Consider the following 12,209-nt stretch of genomic DNA (forward strand, 5'->3'; position numbering starts at 1 on the left):
ATTCACAGGTGGGGCCACCATGTCATCGGCGAGAGCTATCATCAGAGGATAAGAAAAGGAGACCGTTTCTCGATGCGTTGCACCACATGGCAGCATCTAAGCGTACACATCAGGCGGCCGCCTCGTCAGTACTGTCTTAACTGCCGCCTTCGGACACGCAGAGCACCGGTGCAACCTCGAGCTCCCCCACAAGACCCTCTACTTTTCCTGCGATCCAACCATACTACTACTACAGGTTGTGTGCTATACCGCGAGAGTACGTAGCGTGGCGGCTGCCGGCCCTCCAGCGCGGAACCAGCGGCGGCGGCGGTGGTGGCGAGCTCCGCAAGCGCGCGCGCGAGGGCCTTGGCCAGCACGCGGCGGCGGCGGCGAGCTCCGCACGCGCGGACGCGAGGGCCTCGGCCAGCACGCGGCGGCGGCGGCGAGCTCCGCACGCGCGGACGCGAGGGCCTCGGCCAGCACGCGGCGGCGGCGGCGAGCTCCACACGCGCGGACGCGAGGGCCTCGGCCAGCACGCGGCGGCGGTGGTGAGTTCCGCACGCGCGGGCGCGAGGGCCTCGGCCAGCACGCGGCGGCGGCGGCGGTGGCGAGCTCCGCACGCGCGGGCGCGAGGGCCTCGGCCAGCACGCGGCGGCGGCGGCGAGCTCCACACCCGCGGGCGCGAGGGCCTCGGCCAGCACGCGGCGGCGGCGGTGAGCTCCCCACGCGCGGGCGCGAGGGCCTCGGCCAGCACGCGGCGGCGGCGGAGGTGGCGAGCTCCGCACGCGCGGGCGCGAGGGCCTTGGCCAGCACGCGGCGGTGGCGAGCTCCACACGTGCGCGCGCGAGGGCGGCGGCGGCGGCGGTGTCGAGCTCCGCACGCGCGAGCGCGAGGGCCTCGGCCACTGCACGCACGCGGCGGCAGCACGCGGAGGCGCTACTCGCTAGGCCAGCACGCACGGAGGTTCTCGGCAAGCACGCAAAGGCGCTAGGCCAGCACGCACGGCTGCACGCACGCGGCGGCAGCACGCAGAGGCGCTAGGCCAGCACGCACGGCTGCACGTACGCGGCGGCAGCACGCACGGCCGGCCCATAGGGGCCGGACACTGTCGGGGTTGTCCGTCTAGACATTTAGGAATAGGGATCCGGATATAGATGCTCCAAGTCGATTTTCACAGTGAAACGGTTCTCTCCTAATTTCTTGCTTCTTTGTTTTTTGTGGATTGTTTACTTATCGCCTTTTGTATTCGATTCGATCTCACCTTCATCTCATGTTTTGTAAACAGATCCTCCTTGCCGTGCCATGGCACGGCCAGCGTCCCTCGACTGTGATTCTGACGACTATGACTCCGACTCCGGCTATGCTTCCGGTGACGAAACTCGGCCTAATAAGCGTCTTGTGTATGATTCTGATGGAGGACTCTACATTGATGATGATGATGATGATGACGACAACGATGACGACGACGACGACGAGGAGGATGAATAGAAAGCCACGTAACAGCTGGTAATGTTTTGATCTCTGATCATTCCTTCATTTTCTATAAGTTCGTGTTGGTACTCATCGCTATGATTATGAACATAATTTGCAGTTTCCTTCGTTCTTCTAAAAAAGTTCACATCGGTAGTCTGATCGCAATGAATATGAAGATAATTTGCAGTTTCCTTCACTATGAAGATTAATCGATCTTAGTATTGAACTGAAAATTTTACATTATTCTAGTGTCGAGGAAAGCTGCGAGAGATTTGGTTAATTCCGTGTCTGTTCCTTTGAAAGTAAGGGGACTGGTGTGAACTGTGAATATTTTAGTGCAGTTTGTCCTTTCCGCTTATTTGTTCATCATCAGGAACCATTAGAGTTCTATATATCCAACTTCGTGAGTTTTTTTCGAATTAAGGAGCTTTCGCTCCTGATTTCATTTAATTGAAAAGGAATTACTCCTACCTAGTAGTGAGCTGAGGGTGATGTTTCACTTTATTAAAAAGGACGAGATCAACCACGGTCCATGGTACCTTTCTATATAAGGAAAGCGGAGTATCATGAATGGACTGATTAGATAGGGACATGCACAAGTCAGACTTCAAACAAAAGACCTGGTGTTTGGTCTGACCAAATTTGTCAAGTCGCTCGCTCATCGTTCTCGGTCTGGGCGGGCAGCTTCGTGGACCTCCTGAGATCTTGCGTCCCGTCACTTCGCCTATGCTTTCTTTTCATTGATATAATAAACCTGGTCTGTTAGGTTAGTATGAATGCCAGTTTTGTTTGGCCTGGGGGCTGTTTTGTCTTGCTTGCTTCTGCACATATTTTCTGTTTGGATTTTACTCGCAGCCACGCTTGTGCACTTGCAATTTAATTTGTGCCTTCTTGGCGGTTTCTAGCACGAAACTAGTACTAGTATTCATTATTAAACGACACCCATTTTGGTGCTTGCATGGAAGAAAAAAGGAATACTTTCGAAACTGTATTCTTGAAAATTCCTATGCTTCAGCTAGGTGGAAATTCCTCGAGCTTGTCTTCAATTCGCAAGGTTTTAATTTGCTGCTAGTGTATACTGTAAGCGCTGACCATGGTTCTTGTGTTGTGGCAGGGAGGCTGGCATGGCATGAAGAGGCCAGCAGAAGCAGTTACGGAGTGCAAGTCTAGCTAGTGGCAGAAATGTTGTTTTTGTAAATATGTTTGCTTGTGTGATGAGACCAAATGTAAATGTATTGATGTGATTGAACTAACTGTTAGCGTTTTACTACATAAGAAGGCACTGTCAGCATTTGATACCCCTCCTTTTTGCTCCAGCTCTTTGCTTAAATCGCTGAACTGTTTGCGTAAGCTATCCTGCAGCGCTTCGTCATTGATATTTCAGAGTTCACTGCTGAGTTGCATAATGTGGAAAGCAGAGATACATTGCAGACAAACAATAGAATGAAAATAGTAGTGACCTTGTTCATGTTCATTCATGCTTCCACATGGCTCTGGCAGCGACGACTCTGATGTGGATGTGCTTGCTCTCCGCATCGCACTGCGCTGATCGCAGCTAGATTGGGGCGACAACAGCGGAAGTAGCTCATGCTCGGACGCGCCGTCCCCCTTCGCCCGGCGTTACTGTGCGGGCGACGTTGTCGGGTCCTCCCATCCGGCACACAGGGCTGAGGGCAGCTTCGCTTGCTCCGCTCCACTACAGGTACGTCGGCCCCTCCCTTCCTAGCCACCTTCGGAGGGCGTCCACGAGAACAGTTGGATGCTCATGGCCTCGACGGAGTTGGGCCAGTCTCGGATGCCCAAGTCGGAGGCGCGGGCCGCACAGCGCGAGCGACAACGGGCAAGGGAGAGGGCGGCGGCGGGCGAGGCGGCGGTGAGGTGACGTGCAAGCACGCGCTAGTTGATCCCAAGGAAGCACTCCTCGCATCCGTCCTCCACCAGTCCTTGACGATGGTGGAGTCGGATGTGCAGCGGCTCCGACACAAGAATGCCAAAGAGGGCCAAAGCAACACCATCGACTACAAGGGGAAGGGGCTGGCGATGAAATGGTGATTCCTCAACCTTTTTTCATTTTATTTAGTTTTCTCGTATGTTAAAGTACGGTCCAGCCGATGGAAATTGTTATTTTGGTTGTCCAATGATCCGTTTATCTATGAATTATGCTCAATTTAAGTAGGTTTGTTGCTTGTTCGTTGATCCACGTAGGTTAATTTCGTACTTAACATTTGTTGCATGGATATGAGGGACCAAATATGAGGTACATGGCTGCAAACGCAGCATAATGAGGGGTACCCCGTCAGTGCCCGCAGAAGCCGCGCGTCCGCGGGCGTTTGAGGGGCCGGATTTGGTGTTCGTGCCCCCTAGGAGGCTAGGACCAACGGCGCGGTCACTGCCCGCTCAATATCATGACCCAGGCGGGCTCCTCAAACCGGTCCTGTAAGTTAGGGCTGACCGGCACCCCTCATATCCAACCCATTCTGGGGCGTATATGGGGAGGCCGAGTCGCGCACGGGTACATCCGCCACGTCGGACCCAACAAACAGGACCCACCACATTGCATCAAATGCTCCTCCCCATTTTCCTCTCCTCCCTTCTCCCTCGACCACGCTCATCATCCCCTAGCTCCCCCACCATACCGACCCCTCAGCACCGCCACAAAACTCATACCAGCCAGTCTCGCCGCCACAGACACTATCCCCGGTCCGGACACCGTCATTGTACGTTGAGCTAATCTCAAACTGCAACTTGCCCTCTATGTGTTCGACACGACCAGTTTTTTGTATTTGTTTTGTAGGCAAAATGATGGATTCGAAGGGTTCGCCAGATGAGGAGTGTGGAAACCCGAAGCTTGATGAATTAATTCAAAAGGAGTTATTCGATTCGTCGGTGTTGAATATATGATTTGTGCATGTATATTGTATACCTCGGCCCACCTCCTAGTCATTGCATAGTTGAGGTTGTGGCCCACCTTGTACCCATATATTCGTGCGTTATGCACCGATCAATACATCGAGTCGCATTGCCAAAACTCTTGTTTCCAACATGGCATCATACCTCTGATCCTAAACCCTAACCTTCTGCCGCCGTCGCGATCCCCATCGCCGCCGCTGTCACACCACGCCGCCCCTGCCGCCACGTCTCCATGTCACCGCCCTGCCGCCCGTGTCCAGCTAACGCCCACTCTACTCGCTTCTGCACTTCCCTCCCTAACCTTAACCGCGCCGCCGCCCTAGCAGCGCCGCCCCTCACCGCGCCGCCTCTTCCTTGCCGCACCGCCTTCCCCGCGCCGCGCCGCACCACCTCCCCTCCCAGACCCATGGCATCCCCTGGTTCCTCCGGCACCACCCGCACCAACCGCACCAACCCGTTCGTCGGCCTTGACCCCGTCATCATCCGCGATCTCAACATCCTCTGTTGGTTCCCGTCGTTCTCGATCATCTCACCTCCACCTACTATGCCTGGAAGACGTACTTCTCCCTCGTGTTCTGTGAGTACAATCTCCGGGATCACATTGATGGCTCCGTGGATTCGCGGCTCATGGAGGACGATGAGGATTGGATGACTATCGACGCCACTCTCATCCGTTGGTTCTACACCACCATCTCGAAGGACCTCTTCCACACGGTGGTCTCTGCCGAGGATGACGCTCACGCCCTCTGGACCAAGCTCAATGGCCTCTTCACCGACAACGCGCTCCAGCACAAGGTTTTCTTGCACGACGAGTTTTTGGGTGTCAGCAGCACGACTCGTCCATTGACGATTATTGCATGCGCCTCAAGAAGCTTGTTGACGAGCTCCGTGACCTCGGTGAGAAGGTCTCCAACGAGCTTCTTCTCAGCACACTCATCGCCGGCCTGAACGACGACTTCGAGAACGCCGCCTCCAACATCCCCCTCATCACCGACCCGACTTTCCCCAAGGTCGTGGCGTACCTGAAGCTGGAGGAGAGGAGGATGCGGATGTCGCACACGCGAGCCACTCACACGGCCCTCACCGCCGGTACCCGTGGTGGTGCCCCGCCCACCGCCTCGGCCCCTCAACCGTGGCCTGGACCGGGCCCCTTCCAGGCGCCGCCGCCGCCCGGGTTCCCCTACCTGCAGCAGCAGCCGGCTCCGCAGCCGCGACCCGCCGAGCGGCGCGGCGGCCTCAAGCAACAGCAGCAGCAGTCGGTCGCCCAGGGCGGGGCGCCGCGCCGGCCGCAGTAGCAGCTCCCGCCGGCGCCCTGGCAGGCCGGCCAGAACCCATGGACGGGGGTCGTTCACGCGTACTCCATGCCCGTCCCACGCGCCCCCGTCCCCAGCTTCTTCGACGCCAGTCCGGCCTCTCATCAGGCGCTTCACGCGGCTCCTCAGCCGTACACGCCCTTGCTGCCCTATGGCCCCTCCGCGACCTATGGGCCGCCTTTGGTCGGTGGGTACCCACCGCTCCTCGCGGCGGCGCCACCACAGCCGCAGCCGTTGGCTCCGGCACTCCCACCGGCGCCTTGGGACCCCGCGCTCCTAGCGGCCCCCCACACCGCCCCCACCCCGCAGCAGTACACTGGTGGTGGCACTACAAGAAATATGTCAACTTGTGACCTTCTGTCAGTGACCCTGGAAGAATTAGTCATAAATCTACGACCATTTGAGACCAATTGGCCAAAAGCTGTTCGGGGGGCTCCAAACCCTAAACTATAACGACCATTTTGGTCAGAAAGGTCGTAATTTCCTTACACGAAATGGTCATGAAGCAGACATCACTGGTCCGCTGCCTTATTTCTAGCTGGTCAAAGCTTTTGACACCCAACCATTTGGTCAATTATGAACTAAATATGTCCTAGTATTTTATAAAATTGATTTGGTCCAATTTTGCAACAAATATATGGTAGGTCCTTCATAAAAAAACTCATTTCAGGCACTCAAAAAATGGAAAATCAATTTTCCGTGCAAAGAAAATGAAAACTCCCTTAGGCAACATTGTTTGGAATTTCAAGATGCACCCTTGTGCACAATATGAGATCATTTGAACAAACTATGCCATGAATGTGGCCATAAGGTTGATCATTTGGCTTGAAAGCCATGAATCTTCACGCATGATAGCTCATTTCTGAGAACACTTTTGAAAAATAATTGTTGTATTACAAGTTTATTATTTTTCCTGGAAACTTGGTCACATATAATGACACAATGCGAAGGTTTTACAAATTTTTTATTTTTTTTGAATTTTTTAAGCATGTTTCAAAATGCAGTCAAAACGGCGGGCTTGACCGTCCTAGCTAGTAGTTGAATCTTGGAAAACTTTTGATGTTTCTCTTATTAAATATATGTTTATGTACCTAGAAAAGATTTTTGGAAAAAATAAAGAGCAAACTATGAGGCAGGTGCAGTTAAATTTGACCTCCTTCCTCCATAATCGGCAGAAATTTGTCTTTTTCACCAGAGGTGGATCAAAACTTTTGACACCCAACCATTTGGTCAATTGTGAACTAAATATGTCCTAGTATTTTTAAAAATTGATTTGGTCCAATTTTGCAACAAATATATGGTAGGTCCTTCACAAAAAAACTCATTTAGGGAACTCAAAAAATGGAAAATGAATTTTCTGTGCAAAGAAAGTGAAAACTCCCTTAGGAAACATTGTTTGGAATTCCAAGATGCACCCTTGTGCACAATATGAGATCATTTGAACAAACTATGCCATGAATGTGGCCATAAGGTTGATCATTTGGCTTGAAAGCCATGAATCTTCACGCATGATAGCTCATTTCTGAGAGCAGTTTTCTAAAATAATTGCCGTATTACAAGTTTATTATTTTTCCTGGAAACTTGGTCACATATAATGACACAATGCGAAGGCTTTCCATTTTTTTTGTTTTTTGTTGAATTTTTTAAGCCCATTTCAAAATGCGGTCAAAACGGAGGGCTTGATCGTTCCTAGCCAGTGGTTGAATCTTGGAAGACTTTTGATGTTTATTTGATTAAATATATATACTTATGTACCAATAAATGATTTCTGGAAAAAATAAAGAGCAAACTATGAGGCAGCTGCAGTTCAAATTTGACCCGCTTCCTCCTGAATCGGCGGAAATTTGTCTTTTTCACCAGAGGTGGATCAAAGCTTTTGACACCCAACCATTTGGTCAATTGTGAACTAAATATGTCATAGTATTTTAGAAAATTGATTTCGTCTAATTTTGCAACAAATATATGGTAGGTCCTTCACAAAAAAACTCATTTCGGGCACTCAAAAAATGGAAAATGAATTTTCCGTGCAAAGAAAATGAAAACTCCCTTAGGCAACATTGTTTGGAATTTCAAGATGCACCCTTGTGCACAATATGAGATCATTTGAACAAACTATGCCATGAATGTGGCCATAAGGTTGATCATTTGGCTTGAAAGCCATGAATCTTCACGCATGATAGCACATTTCTGAGAACACTTTTTAAAAATAATTGTCGTATTACAAGTTTATTATTTTTCCTGGAAACTTGGTCACATATAATGACACAATGTGAAGGTTTTCCATTTTTTTATTTTTTTTTTATTTTTTTAAGCCCGTTTCAAAATGCAGTCAAAACGGCGGGCTTGACCGTTCCTAGATAGTGGTTGAATCTTGGAGAACTTTTGATGTTTCTGTGATTAAATATATATTTATGTACCTATAAATGATTTTTGGAAAAAATAAAGAGCAAACTATCAGGCAGCTGCAGTTCAAATTTGACCCGCTTCCTCCTGAATCGGCGGAAATTTCTCTTTTTCACCAGAGGTGGATCAAAGCTTTTGACACCCAACCATTTGGTCAATTGTGAACTAAATATGTCCTAGTATTTTAGAAAATTTATTTGGTCCAATTTTGCAACAAATATATGGTAGGTCCTTCACAAAAAAAAATCATTTCGGGCACTCAAAAAATGGAAAATGAATTTTCCGTGCAAAGAAAGTGAAAACTCCCTTAGGCAACATTGTTTGGAATTCCAAGATGCACCCTTGTGCACAATATGAGAACATTTGAACAAAATATGCCATGAATGTGGCCATAAGGTTCATCATTTGGCTTGAAAGCCATGAATCTTCACGCATGCTAGCTCATTTCTGAGAACACTTTTCTAAAATAATTGTCGTATTAAAAGTTTATTATTTTTCCTGGAAACTTGGTCAAATATAATGACACAATGTGAGGGCTTTCCAATTTATTGATTTTTTTTGAATTTTTCAGGCCCGTTTAAAAATGCGGTCAAAACGGCGGGCTTGACCGTTCCTAGCTAGTGGTTGAATCTTGGAAAACTTTTGATGTTTCTCTGATTAAATATATAGTTATTTACCTAGAAATAAACTTTGGAAAAAATAAAGAGCAAAATATGAGGCACCTGCAGTTCAAATTTGACCCGCTTCCTCCTAAATCGGCGAAAATTTGTCTTTTTCACCAGAGGTGGATTTTGACACCCAACCATCTGGTCAATTTTGAACTAAATATGTCCTAGTATTTTAGAAAATTGATTTGGTCCAATTTTGCAACAAATATATGGTAGGTCCTTCACAAAAAAACTCATTTCAGGCACTCAAAAGCTGGAAAATGAATTTTCCGAGCAAAGAAAATGAAAACTCCCTTAGGCAACATTGTTTGGAATTCCTTGATGCACCCTTGTGCACAATACGAGATCATTTGAACAAACTATGCCATGAATGTGGCCATAAGGTTGATCATTTGGCTTGAAAGCCATGAATCTTCACGCGTGATAGCTCACTTCTGAGAACACTTTTCTAAAATAATTGCCGTATTACAAGTTTATTATTTTTCTTGGAAGCTTGTTCACATATAATGGCACAATGCGGAGGCTTTCCTATTTTTATTTTTTGAATTTTTTAAGCCCGTTTCAAAATGCGGTCAAAATGACGGGCTTGACCGTTCCTAGCTAGTGGTTGAATCTTGGAAAACTTTTGATGTTTCTTTAATTAAATATATACTTATGTACCTATAAATGATTTTTGGAAAAATTAAAGAGCAAACTATGAGGCAGCTACAGTTCAAATTTGACCCTCTTCCAACTGAATCGGCGGAAATTTGTCTTTTTTCACCAGAGGCGGATCAAAACTTTTGACACTCAACCATTTGGTAAATTGTGAATTAAATATGTCCTAGTATTTTAGAAAATTGATTTGGTCCAATTTTGCAACAAATATATGGCATGTCCTTCACAAAAAAAACTCATTTCGGGCACTCAAAAATGGAAAATGAATTTTCCGTGCAAAGAAAATGAAAACTCCCTTAGGCAACATTGTTTGGAATTCCAAGATGCACCCTTTTGCACAATATGAGATCATTTGAACAAACTATGCCATGAATGTGGCCATAAGGTTGATCATTTGGCTTGAAAGCCATGAATCTTCACGCATGATAGCTCATTTCTGATAACACTTTTTAAAAATAATTGCCGTTTTACAAGTTTATTATTTTTCTTGGAAACTTGGTCACACAAAATGACGCAATGCGAAGGTTTTACAGTTTTTTTGATTTTTTTTTGAATTTTTTAAGCTCGTTTCAAAATGCGGTCAAAACGGCGGGCTTGACCGTTCCTGGCTAGTGGTTGAATCTTGAAACACTTTTGATGTTTCTCTGATTAAATATATACTTATGTACCTAGAAATGATTTTTGGAGAAAAAACAGAGCAAACTATGAGGCAGCTAGAGTTCAAATTTGAACCGCTTCCTCCTAAATCGGCGAAAAAATTTGTCTTTTTCACCAGGGGTGGATCAAAGCTTTTGACACCCAACCATTTGGTCAATTGTGAACTAAATATGTCCTAGTATTTTATAAAATTGATTTGGTCCAATTTTGCAACAAATATATGGTAGGTCCTTCATAAAAAAAACTCATTTCGGGCACTCAAAATATGGAAAATCAATTTTCCGTGCAAAGAAAATGAAAACTCCCTTAGGCAACATTGTTTGGAATTTCAAGATGCACCCTTGTGCACAATATGAGATCATTTGAACAAACTATGCCATGAATGTGGCCATAAGGTTGATCATTTGGCTTGAAAGCCATGAATCTTCATGCATGATAGCTCATTTCTGAGAACACTTTTTAAAAATAATTGCCGTATTACAAGTTTATTATTTTTCCTGGAAACTTGGTCACATATAATGACACAATGCGAAGGTTTTCCAATTTGTTTAATATTTTTGAATTTTTTAAGCATCTTTCAAAATGCAATCAAAACGGCGGGCTTGACCGTTCCTAGCTAGTGGTTGAATCTTGGAAAACTTTTGATGTTTCTATTATTAAATATATACTTATGTACCTACAAAAGATTTTTGGAAAAAATAAAGAGCAAACTATGAGGCAGCTGCAGTTCAAATTTGACCTCCTTCCTCCATAATCGACGGAAATTTGTCTTTTTCACGAGAGGTGGATCAAAACTTTTGACACCCAACCATTTGGTCAATTGTTAACTAAATATGTCCTAGTATTTTAAAAAATTGATTTGGTCCAATTTTGCAACAAATATATGGTAGGTCCTTCACAAAAAAAACTCATTTCGGGCACTCAAAAAATGTAAAATGAATTTTCCGTGCAAGGAAAATGAAAACTCCCGTAGGCAACATTGTTTGGAATTCCAAGATGCACCCTTGTGCAAAATATGAGATCATTTGAACAAACTATGCCATGAATGTGGCCATAAGGTTGATCATTTGGCTTGAAAGCCATGAATCTTCACGCATGATAGCTCATTTCTGAGAACACTTTTTAAAAATAATTGCCTTTTTAGAAGTTTATTATTTTTCTTGGAAACTTGGTCACACAAAATGACACAATGCGAAGGTTTTCCAGTTTTTTTGAATTTTTTTTGAATTTTTTAAGCTCGTTTCAAAAAGCGGTCAAAATGGCGGGCTTGACCGTTCCTAGCTAGTGGTTGAATCTTGAAACACTTTTGATGTTTCACTTATTAAATATATACTTATGTACCTAGAAATGATTTTTGGAGAAAAAAAAGAGCAAACTATGAGGCAGCTGCAGTTCAAATTTGACCCGCTTCCTCCTAAATCGACGGAAATTTGTCTTTTTCACCAGAGGTGGATCAAAGCTTTTGACACCCAACCATTTGGGCAATTGTGAACTAAATATGTCCTAGTAATTTATAAAATTGATTTGGTCCAATTTTGCAACAAATATATGGTAGGTCCTTCACAAAAAAACTCATTTCGGGCACTCAAAATATGGAAAATCAATTTTCAGTGTAAAGAAAATGAAAACTCCCTTAGGCAACATTGTTTGGAATTTCAAGATGCACCCTTGTGCACAATATGAGATCATTTTAACAAATTATGCCATGAATGTGGCCATAAGGTTGATCACTTGGCTTGAAAGCCATGAATCTTCATGCATGATAGCTCATTTCTGAGAACACTTTTTTAAAATAATTGCCGTATTACAATTTTAATATTTTTCCTGGAAACTTGGTCACATATAATGACACAATGCAAAGGTTTTCCAATTTTTTTAATTTTTTAAGCATGTTTCAAAATGCAGTCAAAACGGCGGGCTTGACCGTTCCTAGCTAGTGGTTTAATCTTGGAAAACTTTTGATGTTTCTCTTATTAAATATATATTTATGTACCTATAAAAGATTTTTGGAAAAAATAAAGAGCGAACTATGAGGCAGTTGCAGTTCAAATTTGACCTCCTTCCTCCATAATCGGAGGAAATTTGTCTTTTTCATGAGAGGTGGATCAAAACTTTTGACACCCAACCATTTGGTGAATTGTGAACTAAA

The 12,209-nt window shown here is 45.7% G+C and overlaps 1 long non-coding RNA gene across 1 annotated transcript; it reads left to right on the forward strand.

Annotated features, from left to right (window-relative positions):
* The first annotated feature begins 746 nt into the window (after positions 1–746).
* Positions 747–2,750, forward strand: LOC120968773 (uncharacterized). The gene is made up of 2 exons (XR_006667152.2): positions 747–1,485; positions 2,567–2,750. It is a non-coding gene; the product is annotated as an uncharacterized lncRNA (long non-coding RNA).
* Positions 2,751–12,209: the final 9,459 nt, after the last annotated feature.

This window comes from Aegilops tauschii, chromosome 7 (assembly GCF_002575655.3).
Source record: "Aegilops tauschii subsp. strangulata cultivar AL8/78 chromosome 7, Aet v6.0, whole genome shotgun sequence".
Classification (NCBI taxonomy): domain Eukaryota; kingdom Viridiplantae; phylum Streptophyta; class Magnoliopsida; order Poales; family Poaceae; genus Aegilops; species Aegilops tauschii.